At 50.5% G+C, this 14,377-nt stretch overlaps 1 long non-coding RNA gene across 1 annotated transcript; it reads left to right on the forward strand.

Annotated features, from left to right (window-relative positions):
• The first annotated feature begins 1,188 nt into the window (after positions 1-1,188).
• Positions 1,189-3,455, forward strand: LOC135324253 (uncharacterized). Its single transcript, XR_010385617.1, has 2 exons — positions 1,189-2,407; positions 2,888-3,455. It is a non-coding gene; the product is annotated as an uncharacterized LOC135324253 (long non-coding RNA).
• The last annotated feature ends 10,922 nt before the right edge of the window (positions 3,456-14,377 follow it).

Genomic DNA, 14,377 nt, shown 5'->3' on the forward strand with positions numbered 1-14,377 from the left:
TTGGTGAATCACACCGTTTTTGTCTTTATAAATACATAGGTGTGATTCAAACATCGCCTCAAAAGGCAGAACTACTGTATATAGCCACTGTTCCACCAGGTGCTAAAAACATATTATGAAAGCCATAGAATATGTCATGAAAATGTATTTTTACATAAGTTAAGGAGTCCTAAAGACCCACGTGGCAGCCGTAGACAAAAAGTCCAGCACAGATAATATTGGTAAGGGCCGGAGACCCAAGGCCACGAAGAGCAGGTGCCGCAGACAACGATACCGGGCTGTGCTAAGGCGATGGTGTGGCTCTGTTACCCAATATATGCAGATTATAAGTCATCCTTCGCCTCGTCCTTTTACCCGTCGGACACAACACTGGTGCTGCTCCAAAAATACGAATAAAGCCAAACTTAGGCTGACTTCTTTAGAAGTCACTGATTTGTTAAGTCAAGTCTCTGAAATGCAAAATGCAACTTACAGAAAATCAGCTGTCTATGCAAAGCCCTGTTTTATGGTGCTGTGCTTTGTCTGGGACAGATAGCTCCTACCTCACTCGGCAAGTGAACGGTATTAGCAATGTGAAACGTAGCTGAGGAAACAATCTTTGGGAATATCATTTTAGCATTTTCTGCAACAGAGAAATAAAGAGGGGTGAGGAGGGACCATGAGCACTCGGAGGCAAAGTTTGTTTCCCACTGTACGGTAGCCAGAAACACAGGTGATTCCCCAGGCACCGGGCTGCTATGAATTAAATTAATAACTCATGCTGTAGAATAATTAATGCTGTGGGGGTTAAAGGCATTGCTGTTGTGTATGAAGCTGCAGTTACTCAGTGGGGACACAGCCCCTCATGAGCTTCAGCCCACAGAGCACAGCCCTGCAAAAGCGTCCCCGCTCGGCTTCCCAAACATCCCGCTCAGCATCCCTGCTCAGCATCCCATGTGTCCTGCTCAGCATCCCTGCTCAGCATCCCATACATCTCGCTCAGCATCCCAAACATCCCACTCAGCAGCCCATACGTTGCACTCAGCATCCCCAACGTCCTGTTCAGCCTCCCATACAAGGTCCTGCTCGCCATCCCCACTCAGCATCCCATATATCCTGCTCAGCATCTCTGCTCAGCATCTTGTAAAATGTCCCACTCAGCATTCCTGCTCAGCATCCCATACATCCTGCTCAGCATCCTGTACAATGTCCTGCTCAGCATCCCTGCGCAGCATCCCACACGTCCCACTCAGCATTCCCATTCGGCATCCCGTACAACATCCCACTCAGCATCCTGCACAACGTCCCGCTCAGCATTCCATACAATGTCCTGCTCAGCATCCCTGCTCAGCATCCCGCAAAATGTCCTGCTCATTGTCCCTGCTCAGCATCCCACACGTCCCACTCAGCATTCCCATTCGGCATCCCGTACAACATCCCACTCAGCATCCTGCACAACGTCCCGCTCAGCATTCCATACAATGTCCTGCTCAGCATCCCTGCTCAGCATCCCGCAAAATGTCCTGCTCATTGTCCCTGCTCAGCATCCCACACGTCCCACTCAGCATCCCCATTCGGCATCCCGTACAATATCCCGCTCAGCATCCTGCACAACGTCCCGCTCAGCATTCCATACAATGTCCTGCTCAGCATCCCTGCTCAGCATCCCGCAAAATGTCCTGCTCATTGTCCCTGCTCAGCATCCCACACGTCCCACTCAGCATTCCCATTCGGCATCCCGTACAACATCCCACTCAGCATCCGGCTCAGCATCCCCGCTCAGCATTCCATACAATGTCCTACTTAGCATCCCTGCTCAGCATCCCGCAAAATGTCCTGCTCGTTGTCCCTGCTCAGCATCCCACACGTCCCACTCAGCATTCCCATTCGGCATCCCGTACAACATCCCACTCAGCATCCGGCTCAGCATCCCCGCTCAGCATCCCCCTCTGCATCCCGTACCACGTCCCGCTCAGCGTTCCCGTCACGCTGGGCCGGCGTGCTCAGGGAGTGCCGGGGCACCTCGCTCTGCCGGGCCGGGGCGTCCCTGAGATCATGCGCGTGCCCGTAGGGAAGACCCTGCATAAGCCCAACGTGCATTTGCCTCGTTATCCTCCCGTCACATTCAGCATTTTCAAGCAATTTGACTCCTTCCTTTGCTGCCTTTTGTTGGTGCCGGCATTACAAGATTACTGTCTCTTCTTTAGTCTTTTTTTTCCGAGAGATGCTTTCAGATACACTGATTTCTCCCAGCACCGGTTTAAATGTGCCTCTGGCAGCAGCACTTCCCTGGTGGCACGTTCAAACGCCCGGAGCAGAGTAACCACACCGACCGCCGGCTTGCGCTGAGTGGACGACAGCAGCACTGCGCCACAGCGGCTTTTATTCCCCACAAAGACGTGCAAAATTATCAAGCCCAAGTTAATGTGTGAGTTGGAAATACTTGTCCCGAATAACAGGATAGTTTACAACCCATCTCTACTTTTGACATGCTGATATCCTCAAATAGCAACAATAAAGCTTCTGTCTTCTTTCAAGATATTTGTCATCTTTTGATCTTAAGCCAGAAAAAATTGAATTCTGGGAGATCAAAACTACAAAACTGATAGCTTATATCCTCAGCAAGTGCTTATCGAGTGTAATCCAGAAAGATGGCACATTTCAAAAGTGACAGGGAATAAAGTTCAGCTTACTGAAAAAAAGTAAACAAACTTCAAACAGAAGTCACTTCAGCAGCCCAGGAACTTCTTTCTAATGCTATGCTAAAAAAAATGATCTTTTTCTATTAGTGGATAGAAATAATGTCTGATTTTTAAATGAAATTGCCCCAAAGCACAGCAGCCTGGCCTTTTGGGGGGGAACCTTTACGTTTAAGCTTGGTCTATCCAATATCTCCTGTCCCTTGCAGCCACCGCAGGACCCGGTTCCTCTTCTCCTTGCAGACACCCAGCGCGGCCGGCACACCGTGCAGCCGCTCCGGAGCAGCGGTTGGCTTGCGGATGTCGTGGAGGGGACATCCGAGTTCACTAAAAGCATCCCGCGCCGAGGCACTCGGCCCCGCCGGATCTCTGCCCCGCTCCGGCGCTGAGCTCCCGGCGTCCCCTGTCCTCACCCCAGCATCTCCTCCAGAGAGGGAGGGAGGAAAAAAATAACCTGGGCGAATAATAATGAAAAAATCTAAGAATCTGAAAAACCTTTTTATCAGCACCGAGGCTGCGAGGCACGCAGAAGAAAACAAAGTCAGCAGCGGTTGTAAATTGTCTGGAAACCATAAATTAAAATTAAAGAGTTCAAATATGATATAAAATCATTTAATCTGGATGATTTATGCTCATTCTCAGATGCAATTATTTACTGACGCTTCTGTTTATTGCTCTTTTGACTTTTTTAATTACTGTATTCCAAAAATTCAATTACCGAGTGTAGTATATATTTCAGGCAATAGTATTGTAAATAAAAAGAGTACCAATTAATAATGTGCTTAGTCTAGCAAAGCTAAATCAAGTGTAATACAAAATGCCTGGAAACTTGATCAGGGGTTGAAAAATCATGGAGAAGATCCCATCTTGCGGTGCCGAGAAATCTGCACACCCACGCAAGAGTAAGAGATAAGTTAAACGGGGAAAAGCCCAGGTGATGCTTTGTCCCCCGAAGGCGCCAAAGCCCGAGGACCAGGATGGGTTAGCGGCATCTCTGGGTCGGGCTGCTCGGCCGGTGAGTTGTATTTTGGTTCCTGCCCACGGCCATGGGCCGGAGCAGCCCCGGGCTGGCAGCGCGGGCGGCCCTGCTCTGCAGCGAGCACCGATCAAGACGTGGTGACCACGGCGCTGGGGGAAGAAGGCTGCAGCGTGACAGCAGAGCAGCCACGGCGTGAGCCCTTGCCACGTATGGAGCTGGGTCGTCCATCCCTGGAGCCGTATGGCTCGTGGTGGCTCTGAAACGGCCAAAAGCAGGTGCTTACCTCCCATAATTTGGACCTAAGAGCCATCAGCAGCGTGTCCTTAGTCCCCCCATCAGGAGAGGTTGGAGTCACGGCATCACGCAAGGGGCCAAGCACGGGGCGTTCGCCGGACAGGGGGTCACGGAGCGACAAAGGGAGTCAGCGCATGGGTGAAACCCGGGTATGTTTTCATACTAAACATTTTGTCCTTTTACCTTGTTCTGTGTCGACAGCCTTCAGCATTACTGGAAAAATCAGTTTCTAGTCACCTTAGGAGAATTGCTCAACAAATATTCCGTCTGAAAAGACCTTTGCTTGTAAATGATATTTGTTTTTTCTCTACATAAATATATATATATATGCTAGTAAAATAGTGACATAGGTGAGTGTGCGTGCTGTGTAAAATGCTATAGGTGAACGCCACGCACGTGACACGACATTCCTCTGAAAGAAAGGCCTGCCGTAATATCTCAGTGTGGGAAGAATGTATTTTTCCATGGCCTCATTCTCAGAAATGGTGGAATTTATTTTGGCTGGGGGGGGTGGGGGGAAGAAGTCATCTGGAGATTGGCACACAGTAGGAAAATCTGGCAAACTTAAAAGCAGCTAAAAACAACGTTTTGTAATTGCAAGTGTCCAGCGGCCGTAGTGATGGAGGGCTCTCTTCCCCCACCCCATCCACCATCTGCAATCGCGCCGTTTGCACTGATTACTTCAGCGATATGCGTCGGCTCCAGTCGCTGCTTTGAATAAATATAACTTTATTAATGGGTGAGAAACCTGACCGAGGCGTATGGTCAGCAGGCTTGGGGCCGCTCCAGGCCTCCCCTCAGACTGGTTTGCTTTGGAAGTGGCCCCTTATCACTTAAATACAACCAGAAAAAGGTTTACTGCTGTGCATGGAGCTAATTTCTCTTCCTGCGTCTTGTGACCACTAAATCTATCAGCTCGTGGTCTGGCAGCACCAGCATTTCACATGTAACGGGGTACTAGAAGCGGTGATTTGTGAAATGTGATAGCTGCTCTGTCTGTATAAGCTGGAGCTCACATAAAATTGTAGAGTTTTAAAAGCAATAAGTAAAACTACAACCAGAACCCAAGAAAGCGCTCTCCAAATCGTCTTCTGTCCTCAGGAAGAAAAAAAAGACTTCTAAACTGGAACTGATTCTTGTAAAACCGTCATAAAAAAAATGAATCCAAACACATAGAAACATCTGTTGTGAAGCACCAGCCTTCTTCGAACGAGTCCAGCCTGGGAGCTCTGTGCCTGGCTGTGTCCCACGACGAGAGAAGCCCTCTGAGATGTTCTTGCCACGCGTTGCAGTGCCGGCTGCCGGGGATGTCTGACGCCATGGAGAGGACATCGACGCTGCTCCCTGCTCGTGTCGTAGTATGGGTTGGGATTCAACGTGCCTTGGCATCGCTCCTCCAACACGCATGGTGCGGTGGGTCAGCGGCGATGGAGCAAAGCTGGGCTCTTCTTGGAGGAGGATGCTGCTTGAGAAGGCCATGGTGGCCCAGCGGACCCAGCACACGTTGGGGAACGGAGACAAGCGCGCTGTTGTCTCACCTAGGCTGGAGAGGACACGTCCCTTGGCCATGCTGATGTCCTGCGCCTCTTTTGCATCGGCTGTCCCCTGCTCATACCGCCTTGGCAAGGCACCTCTAAGGTCCTTGGATGAAAAATGCTTTCTAAGGGTAAAGAAAAGGCTGGGACAAAACCTGCAAATCCCTCACCCCCCCTAAAATATCCAAATAAAAGAAAAAAAATCACTAAAATCTGCTATTTTGAAACTTCCGATCAGTTACAGCAAAATATCACTACTATTTCCGTTCACGAGAGCTAAGAAGAACCGCCGGCTGCACGAAGACGGACACCGCACCGGCTGCCTCCGCTTTCCGCAGGAACTGCGGCCAGCGAGCTTTGCAGTGAGAAGGGGGTGAGAAGGAGCTCGTGGGGCTGGGGTCTAATTAACACTGCTGATTTAATCACTCCTAGCTAACGAGGTGCTGCTGGGAGAGCTTGCATGGCCGGGCCGAACTCAGGCGAGCGTTTGTTTCCCAGCCCCAGATCCGGGTGTTTTGGGAGCGCCTTTGCCTCCGACACGCTCAGGTGTCTGCAGCACCTGACCCTCCTCGTTCCTGCGGCCGTGCCGGGGACCGGGGTGTCAGGGCTTCCCGCACCGCCTCCTTATTAATGGCAGTCATATGGCTAAATCCCCCCGCGCCGCGCCGTGCCGCGCGCTTCCCGCCGCACGTCCATATGGCCGCGAGGCCTCGGTGCGCGGCGTGGCGGAGGGTACCGACCGCCTTAATGAGAATATTAAACTGATTTGCAGTTCCTAAATAATAGGTATCATTAAGCTAACTCTGCTCAAAAAGGGTTTTGACACGCGGACGCTCGCAGCTATAACATATGGAGCGAAATGCTGAGCAGTCAGCAAAGACCCGCGGCGGCAGCCTGGAGCGGGACGCGAGAGCAGCTGAAGACGGATGGGCGCCCGGCCACGAAGCGCGGCGAGGTGAAGGGCATCCCGAGGAGCCAAGACCCCCGGGTGCCCGCTGCTTCGCCTGTCCTACGTGCAAGGAACCGGCTGCCGGCTAATCCCGGTGGAAGCGGGCTTGGGTGCAAAGGGCGAGCTGGCCGGTGGGATGCTGCCAAGCCCCATCCCAGCTTGCGGTCACCTCCTGGTGACCATCACGTCTTGGTCAGCTGTCCCCACGCAGAAGATGTGGTCCACGCAGTCACACCGGGGACAGGACGGGCGCGTGCCACATAAGTAAGGTAAAGTCTGCCCGGGGGAATCTCTCTGCGGGATTTCCCCTTCCTCTGCCATTTCTCCCCAAATTCGCTCACTCCCATTTTGAGTCCCACCACGGTTCAGAAATATTTTAGAAATTTTGACACCTATTAGCTGGTTTTGCATCCAAGGATGACGAGGCTGACTTTGTTAACATTTCAGCATGAAAATTTATTTTCTTCTAAATTAAATTCTAAAGGTTTTAGCTCCTGATGCAAAATAAGCCCCTAAGGGAGGTTTGCACCAAAGGAGAAACCACTAAGGAAAACAGTATTTCTCACGGTTTTTGAATAGAAAATAGAAGAGAAACCAAGAAGGGAGGGGGTCAGAGATGGAAAGTGTTGCTATCTGTCCGGTCTTAATGCAAAATAATAGGAAAATATTTGGATCCGCACCTTCGAACCTGGTCTTCCCGGAGCAGACAATTCAAAACTGGGGCTTTCTGCATCCTGTAAAACAACGTGCTACCAAGGAAAAAGATGGAAAACACACTGATTTTCGAGAACAGTTTGAGGATGTCTCAGGGTGGAGGGGGAGGTTACTGCAGAATTTTCTTTGTGTTCATGGGAAAACCATTCCAGATGGTGGGTTTGGAGGAATTTACACCCAGACCAGATGCAGGCGGGTTAGTCTAGACTTGTTTCTGTAGCGGGATAGATGCAAAAACTTGTCATGTGAAAAAAGTCCCTGAATTAGGGATTTCATTTAAAAAAGTTATCAGCTAAATAGTAAACGTGCTACGTGGCTAGCAAAAAGTATTAAAACATATTTACACTTGAAAAGAAGTAATTAGTAGTAGTTTAGTCACTACAGAAAGTGCCAGACCAGGACAGAGCAATGAGTGTAAATAGAGACAAGAGAGATTTATTATTAAATTAAAGTCACTTAATTACTGCAAATGTTAAATATGCAGTTTTCTGACATTTAAATGATATTTTTCACCAAAATTAAAATGAATTGTCCACTCTGAATTCCCACTTCTTAGACAGCATGTAAATGTCAGTTCTAAATTAAAGTTAACTGGAATCGGTGTCTGCTATACATTTAAGAAAGATTTAATTAGAATCAATAAACCACTTTTTATTGAAGTTTCCAACGTGTTCTATTATTCTAAACATACCGAAAGCCGCTAACGTGCAACGTTCAAAGATTTTAACAGGTTGAGGTCAAAGGGGAGTTTTGGGCCCCGTAAGCTCAATAACACCATCTGCGAGGAGAACGCAGCGGCTTGTCGCAGCCGGGGAGAGCAACGCTTTGCCGCCAGAAGAGCAAAGCTGTGCGCTACGTGCAGGGGGGATCCCGCGGCCCGGCGGGTCCTGCCTTGCTGAGCATCGCGGCGAGGCCCCGCGGCTGCAAACCCGGCTGCAACCCGTGCCGGATCCTGGCTGCAGCCTGCGTGCACCCACTGCAAGCCGCGTGCGTCCACCTGCAATGGTAGGGCATCCACACGCTGCAGCCCGCGTGCGTCCACCTGCAATGGTAGGGCATCCACACGCTGCAGCCCGCGTGCATCCATCCGCTGCAGCCCGCGTGCATCCACCCGTTGCAACCCTCGTGCACCCACCCAGCTGCATCCCGCCTGCGCCCACCCGCTGCAACCCCCGTGCACCCACCCAGCGCCTCCTCCCCAAGGCCCAACACAAGGCGCAGCCAGAGCCCCAAACAAGATCCCAACTGACCCAAACACCCTGCGCAGCGTTTGCCATCTTTGCCCCGGTTTGAGCATCGGGGATGCGATAGCGGATTTAACTGGGGGACCAGAACTCGGCTGCTGGGGAGGGTCTGAAAAACTCGGTAAGTCTGAGCAGAGCCTCGGCTGGGTGAAGTCGGTGAAGTCGCACAGATTCGCGCCAGATGAGCTGCTGGTCCCCGCTCTTCCTTCTCCCTGCGCGTTCCCGGAGAGGCTCCGTTCAAGCTGTGAGGTAAGCAGCCTGCCTTCTTCCTTTCAATTAAAAGCACTATTTTTAACTTAAACACATCCTCCAAACTCCTCAGAGAGTTTTCATAAAAAGTAATCAAAACGTATCGCCCCATGCTTTCGGTTAAAAGTGACGGAAAGCCCTTTAACGGGCAGATGCGCGCGTGTCATCGGGGCTGCGGCGAAGAGCCCGCCCCGTCCAGGCGAAGGCTTTCCCGGCCGGAGGGCCAGCGGCACCCGCTGCCTTCGCTGCCTTCCCCTCCAAGCACAAACTCGCCCTGACGTTTTACCTCTGCAGCTTTTCCGTGTTGCTGGTTTATTTTTTTTAAAAATAATCCTTTCCGCCGCCCGGCTCCCGCGCTCCTCATCACCGCTCTGCGGAAGCGATTATGGCAGGGGCTGCTTCACCGTGCGTGCGCTCGGATCAAGATGTAATATGCATTTCATCTCCCCCGACTCCCTGCCCTAAAATAGAGACAAAACATTCTGTAATGTCAGATTGCTTTGAATTAGTTTTAATTTGATTAGAAATATCCCACAAGGCTGCCCTAGTGCATAGAGATTATGTATAATTAATGCTGTGATCAATTAGATCTGAATTGTTAGTCCATCAAGAAGCAATAACATGGGCTCTGATTTTCAAAGAGTTTTCCCCTAATCCTCTTGTTCTAGGGCTCTTTATGATGAGACACAAAAGCTCCTAAATTAGGACAACATGATACCACACGCTTTCGGGGGGAAAAAAAAATCCCTCTGCTTATTATTTATAAAAACGCAGTGGATATATCAGTCCGGCTTCAGCCCGCGTGCGAGCAGGCGCAGCCCCACCTTCCTGCAAAGGGAGCTGCAGCTACTTGAAGCCCGATTGAAACCGCTCCTTCGCTCGTAATTAATTGTCGACGCCATCCCCGGTGTCGTTCCAAAGCGTTCGTCAAAAAGCAGAATTCAATCCATTTCCTTTTCATCAGAAAGGGAGCTAAAGCAAATCTTGGGGTTGATGTAATTACTGAAGAGCTGCAGCTCGCAGAGGCAGTGGGAGAACACGTAAGTGCATGGAGCAGGGAGGTGCTTCTCGCTGCAGCTGCCCACGGTGGAAACCCCTCGTGCCGTACTGCACGTGGTGGAAACCCATCGCGCTGTATTGCAGGTGGTGGAAACCCATCGCGCTGTCTTGCAGGTGGTGGAAACCCCTTGCACCATATTGCATGGCCTCCCGCTCTGCCCGCTTCATCCAGGCTACAGCTCGCCAGTAGCCAATGTCAGGTAGCAGCTTCCAGACATTTTAAAGCAACCTAAAACGAGGGTTTTAGAAGGATCTGAGGTTGCAAGGTCAAGGAAAGCCCACACGTAGCAATGGGCAAATGGTGGAGCCGTGGCTCTTGGGGCAGGGGCTCTCCTACGGCACCGCGCTCATGCAAAGCTCCTCGCTGCCTCCAAGTGCATCCCGAGGTTAGGAATATGCTAGTGCCGGGAAAAAACTGCAAAGGCATTCGCTTGCCTCCTCCTGCAAACCCCAGCTTCCACGTTTCACGGATGCAGCAGAAATCCTTCGTCCCGGCTCCACAGATGGCGGAGGAAGCCTACACCTGGCCTCCGCTGGGATTTCAACCTGTGACCTCGGAGACGCGCGAGGAAAATGTGTCAGCACTCTTGCAGGAGGCACGCGCGGGTGCCGCGCCAAGCTGCCTCTCCCACCGCGTGGTGAAGTGGCGTGCTGGAAAATGCCGATCAAGGTGGGAATTGTATTCCGGTGTATTACACGAGAAATCCTTAAATAATTCAGAGGAATTTATTGTTCAATGAGTAATTCCTACAAAAGCTAAAATCAGGCAGTTGAAGCCCTCAGGAAGGTTTTCCTTCCTAACTGCTACACGTGTCAGTCTGCAAGCTGAGGTATGAATATTTTAAGTACAACTCGCTTTTTTTTTTCCCCCTCTTTAACAGACTGTATGTGTCACTGAAGGTCATAGCTAAAACTAGCCAAAACTCTTAATTTGCACTTTGTGAGAAATGTTAACGTTTTGACACTTGCTCCCAGCTGGAAAATGAATGTACAAATGTCTTTAAAATTTCTCATGGAACAGAGTTTCTCCACCAGTTCTTCATTTTTGGATGGTCTCCTATATGTTTTTCAAAATGTCATCTCAGATGTTGGTTTAAATGTTTTTAATGTTTTAATTGTGCATAGTATTTGCATTATTTATACGCTATTAATGATCTCTGCAGCCGTAGGATGTGTCGGTGCGGCTGTGTTAAAGTGCCGGACTGCTTCCTCCACGCCTGTGAATTTGTAAATTCAGCTACGCACAGTCGGGAGCAGAAGAGACTTTGCAAGACCCGTAATCAGCTGTGGGTGCTCGAATAAAATCATAGATCAGGCTTTCAGATCCTTCTGGAATAATGAAAAGTACCTAATTCTTGAGAGGATAAAATGTTGCAATTGATACTTAATTGCAAATATCCTTAACGAATAACAAGCAGGATGAAAATAACAAAATGTTGCAGTGTTTTACTGTCTCCTATACTGATACAATAAGTGTTAATATGTGACACCATTAACACAATAGGAATGTCAAACGAAAACATTAAAAAATCCAAAATGTTTAAAATAGCTAATGAAAACTTTGAATGCACTTTTTTGTTTCAAAAAGTTTTTCCTTATCATTTCTTTTGTGTCAAACGTGACACAGTCTCTTGATGGAAGTGGCCTTATTAAAAAAAAGCTTTTTCCAGGAAGGAACCATTTCAGACAGCCTTTTTCTGATTGACTTCAGCCGCAGTGTGTCGTGGACGCGGCGCTTGCTTAAAATAGGAAATAAAACATTTCGCTTGGGGCTTTTGAAGTTTGGGGCTGGATTAAAAAGGCGTTTTTGTGGCACGGCGCTGGGGCAGGGAGTGGGCAGAGGGGGAGCTGGAGGTTTGGGTGGGATTTACAAGTGGGAATTAATCAAGCATTTCCTGATTTTGCATTTTTTCCACTTTTTTTCTTTTTTTCCTTGCAAAAGCACTAAGGAAACCATTGCAACCGCTCTACGTTAGCCAAGCGGTTTGGTGGCATGGTTAGATCAAACCCCTGGCACGCCGCGGGACCGAGGGACGGGCGTTTCGCAGGCCAAGCGCGTGTGACTGATTGCCCCAAACCCTTTGCATTTCCCTTTTTCACCATTTTAACAACATCTTTCACCCTTTGGGCTTGCAAGCGCGTGCCCAGGCTGTGCCTGCGCTGCAGCTGCGCGGACCCGGCGCCGTCCTGCACAAGGGCAAAACCAGGGGCTATTAATCTCCCGCCGCGGTCGAGCCTCCCATGTGGGCACCGGCTGTGCGGAAAGAGGCGGCTGGGCCCCGTGCCGGTGGGGCTGGGGTAATTCCCTGCGAGGGAGAAAGGAAAAAAAACGGATGCACACGCACACGCACACCCCGAGTCACTTTTCATTATTTTGTGTCACTCATTTCTCATTTGTTGCTATGCATATTGTGCCATTATAACAGGAAATTACATTTGCATCTTGTGTGGCACAAGCATGTTGTGAATATCATAAAAACACATATGGTCATAAATGGTTTAAAAAAAAGGCGATAAAACTGACATTTAGAAAACAGCTTTTGAAAAGAGAAAACATGTTCATAGAGCTTTTGTACATTTCTTCTGTGTGAAAAATCCTGTGGTCTCATTTTAGAAGCTTTTTAGGCAAACTTCTTAATTTTTTTCTTCATATTAGTTTCAATGTTTTAGGAATTTCACTTTGTGTTTTGAGCTCGAACATCCTAAAATCTCGCCGAAGAAATGTGAATGAGTCCGCGGAGCCTCTCCCAGCGCCGTGCTGCGAGCAGACTTTGTTTCCGTGCGCTCGCCTGGCGTGCGTCTGGCTTTGCCCAGCAGCGCGTGGATTTGAGCGCAGCTTTGAGCGAAGCTCTTTCCTTTAACTTCAGGTTATTTTCGGTAGAGACTCCATGAAGCTATGATGTTTTTTGCGGGCTTAGAAACGGGGTTCAGCCATGAGGCATACGCAGGTTCATCACGGAAGCAGAATTTGATCCGACCTTCCCTGAATTCAGCAGGTATCTGGTGTTGAGCCAGGGGGATTGGTTCAGATCGGCATCATGGTTTATACAGGGCTCCTGGACTGGCAGAAGTCTGTGTGCAGCATAAAATCCTAACTTAAAAAAAAAGCGGAAAAAAAAAAGGAGAAAAAAAGGGATGCTTTTCCTAAGGAAAGGGATTGCACTGCAGGTCAAAAGTCCGAAATTAAAGAGTCAGAAGTCCTTTCAGCAAAGAAAGGCATGTGTGGAAAGTGTTATCCTTTTGAAGTGTATTCACTTATTCTGTAATTGCTTCACCCCACTCCCTGGCGCTTGCCGGGGTTGACCAGGTGGCTCCCTTTGCAGCGACCCCCGTGCACTGAGCAGTTCCCCAAATGCAGCTTTTCTGGCTCCAAGCAGCCAACTCTGCCACCCCGCTCTCGCTGCCCAGGGGAGATTTCTGCTGGTCACCGCTTCGTGCTCCCGGCGGGGACTCGCTCTCGTTTCCCAGCGCTGCAAACCGCAGCCTTTTATCTGCGGCCCCAGACACCGGCCGTGACAAGCAGAGCCGACGTGAGCATGCCACGCTACAAATCCCCCCGCAATGCGCTTTTGCACAGAAATTATGGTCCTGATGCGGCTCCAAACACGGATTTCTCGGGTGGGCTGTGCCAAGGCGCTGTCGCTCCTTCTGCTGGGAGCGCGCACGGGAAGCGTCGCGGGGAGGAGGACGTCGTGCGACGGCGCCCGGCCTGCTGTTTTCCAAACCAGTCATCGGGGGGATCTCAGCGCCATGCAGCTGTGTGCTCTGCTGGCAAACCGTCCGTGCCAGGAGGTTCAGAGAAGCCTGGATCTGCACACGGTTCTGTGCAAAGCAGTTTAATTTGCCTGCTTTCCGTAGGGCTGGTGCAAGCGCAGCGTGGACATCTGTCCTGCATTGGGTTCATGGATGTCTGTCCTACGTTGGGTGCGTGGACATCTGTCCTGCGTTGGGTGCTCTCCGCCGAGCCCTCAGTCCTTCGTGCCGGGTTCCCAGGCCTTGTCCTCCTCGTCCTTCCCCGTGCGGGCACCTGAAGGCTGAATCGCGTCCAGCCCTGGCTTTGGTCGCTGTTTTCACCTGGTGGGTTTTCTCCCATGGTGGAAACACGGCTACAGTCAGCCGTCCGACGGGAGAAGTGGAAGAGGCTCTGCAGCCTGGAGAAACCCCATCTGCAGAAATACGGGGCCGCCAAGGCAGCCTGCCTTGCTTCGATCGCACCGGCCCACGCCGTGGCTGGACTTCACGGCCCAGCTCCTCCGCCAGCAGAAATTGGCCTGGTCCTTCCATGTCACCAGTTTACACCAGCCACGGATGTGACCTTTCTCCAGCCTCGTGGGCTTTCTGCCCTCAGTTCCTTGCTGGAGCAAGGAGTTCCTGCTGTTCCACTCGTCTTTTCACCCGAACAGTTCCCAGTTCACGGTAAATACCCCAAGTTCTCCACTTCTGCTTGAGGAATTAGGGAGGAAACGCGGAGACCTTTGCTGTTCCCACTTCTGCTGTTGCCCGCTGCAGTTCGTCAGGTTAAAAATGACCAGGAGAAGGAAGCAACTTGGCGGGAGGCGGGGGAGGCCGGCGGCTGGGTGCGAGGCTCACGGCGGGAAGGACCGGCTCCACTTCCCCGGCGTGACACAGACGTCCCACGCAGCGAGGGATAAAGCAGCAGCTCCTCCGTGACTCAT

This window comes from Dromaius novaehollandiae, chromosome W (genome assembly GCF_036370855.1).
Source record: "Dromaius novaehollandiae isolate bDroNov1 chromosome W, bDroNov1.hap1, whole genome shotgun sequence".
NCBI classification, from domain to species: Eukaryota; Metazoa; Chordata; class Aves; order Casuariiformes; family Dromaiidae; genus Dromaius; species Dromaius novaehollandiae.